Raw genomic sequence first — 2,559 nt, 5'->3', positions numbered from 1 at the left:
GCCGCATGGTCCACTGGACACTGAGCAACTGTGCATAAAATCTTCCCGGCTCACGATGAGAAACTTAATTTTTTTGGGGGGGGGGGGGGGGGGGGATTCCAGACGACTTCTCTCCTTGCAGCTTTTTTTTGGACACTTAAAGCCAAAAAAAAAAACCTACAAGAAGATCATCAGAGACACTAAAATAAAATCACCCGACACACATGCTGAAAACTGTGGCTAATTGCAGGAAAAAAAAGAAGAAAAAAAAGACTAAATACAAAGATCTCTGGTTTTGTTTCCCCGTGGCACAGGTTCATCCCATCACGGATCAATACTGAACATTCCTTTTCTTGACGGCTCTCAGCAGGGACGCTGTCCAGAGCTTAAAATGTAGCAGCAGCCTTTTTTTCTTTCCTGTTACCATTCGTCTCCCACTCCGATTCAGATGGCAGCGCAATGAGAGCAGAGGAGATCAGCAGCAGCACACGCAGGCTGTGGCAGGCTAACGTTGTTTTTATCCATCTAAGCAGTCACCGACCAAACATCCAGCATGAGTAAATCGATCCTTTTTGATGCCATGAGAAGATTAGGACATGTTCTCTGTGATACACAATCAAGATGTAAAAATGAAAATGAAGTAAATAAAGAAACATCCATTTGAAAATAGAGGGAGCCATGACAATATATCACCATGGCCCGCTATTTGCAAGATTTCAAGAAACTAGTAAATATATTCTTAAAATGATTTTTTTATTTCATTTTTATAATTCGTAAACGACTAAACTGCGGACTGCTTGGCTAGTGTTTTCCTATTTCTTATTTGTCAGGATACAAAATGTCATCAGGCAAAACATTTGTGTTTTTTGTTGATTTTGCACTATGTTGGAGGTTTGCAACACTGGAGCGTTATTATGCAGAAAAATGACGATGCATATTTGCTCTATTTCATGAAATTGGCTGTAAGTCTAATAAGTCTCAGTCTAAAAAGGCACTTCACACGTTTTCCTGTAATTCAAGGCCCATCATGTCACTGCCTTGACGTGCACTACTATGTTCTCACCGCTTACATTTCTATTTAAGTTGATTAAGTCTTTGGCATTCAACCACAGAAAAAGGATATAACAGCCATCCCAAGTCACACCAGTGTCATTAGTCAAGTTTGATTTCCCAAGCATTCATTCTGACGACTCTAATAACGTCAAAAAGCAGGGCGACAATTTCAGCTAAATGCCTTAAACATGTTCCCTCCTAACTTCATGTTTCAGGCCGAGGTACTTCTTTAAATCACGCTGGAATGATGGTTTCTTCATCTGTCAAGTGAATGTATTTGCATTTGCCAAAGACTTAGTTCTTGTTAGTGTTTATTTACAGGCCGCCTATATGCATCATGAGAGCAGTATTATTATTATTATTATTATGAATATTATTATTATTATTATTAGGGAAACCCACGTTGTTCATGAGGAAAAGTATATGTATAAATTCTATGCAGTGCAGAGATGGTCATCATATGCATATTCAGCTGTAAACCTAAAGGTAGGTGGAGTTTATTTAATTGTTATGTTATTTACAAATTGTTCATTTTCGTAGAAGGATTGTGTGTGTGTGATGTGAAGACACTTCTCTGTAAATACAGTAAGAAAAATGGTCTTTCATGTTCATGGGTATTATCACTTTCATTATGCTGGTCTCACTTGTACAATAATAAAAGTGTCTGAAATCTTTTACGCAAAAGGAGTTGCATGGTGTTTCTGACTTTCTTGTTTAATGCTCAAATGATTAGTTGATAGAATAAAGACTGATCGATAATATCAATGAAAATATACCTTATTTGTGGCTCGAATGTGGACTTGAATACAAAAACGAAACCTAAACAAAACGTTCAAACGGGCCTTAAAAGTCCTCTGTCTTAAATTGAACCGCGTCTTATGAAATGCAAAAAGCGTCTAACATACAATTATTCTGTAATGGTTCTGACAGTACACATTATATTTAATCATGTACTGTTATAAGAGAGAAACAGTGTACTTTTTGTCGAACTACATTTATTTGACAGATAAAGTGACTTAGTTTAAAATCAATGGGTCATTTAATAAATATGAATCTGCTGTCCCACAGAATACAATGTAGCTGTAATAGGGTTCGCACAGGTTTAACATGCTACCCAAAAAGCTTCATATATTAAAAAAAAAATGATACAATGATAAAGCAGTTTTATATATTGAAGTATAGCATATAGCAGCATATAACTCTTCATACAACATTTCAGATGCTTGATAAGAGTTAAGTAATTGGAAGTTATGGCACAAGTAATAAGAGAACAGTTCAACATAACGGTGAAAAGGAAGTGTCACAGAATATCTTCATAGTGATCTTAAACAGAAAAGGTAAAAAGAATGTATTTGATATTTGACGAATAAGGTTCCCCAGTTAAATAAAACAGGTGCCAGAAACCACAATTGACCCCGAATGATCTCACTAATGTAAACTCCCATTTAAAAAACAACTACATAGTGTGTAAGAGTGTACCTGCTGCCCATAAATGCTCAAACAATCAAATAAAAGCAGTGCAAGTGG

The sequence above is a fragment of the Trematomus bernacchii genome, unplaced genomic scaffold, assembly GCF_902827165.1.
Source record: "Trematomus bernacchii unplaced genomic scaffold, fTreBer1.1, whole genome shotgun sequence".
Taxonomy (NCBI): Eukaryota; Metazoa; Chordata; class Actinopteri; order Perciformes; family Nototheniidae; genus Trematomus; species Trematomus bernacchii.
This window is presented reverse-complemented; position numbering follows the sequence as displayed.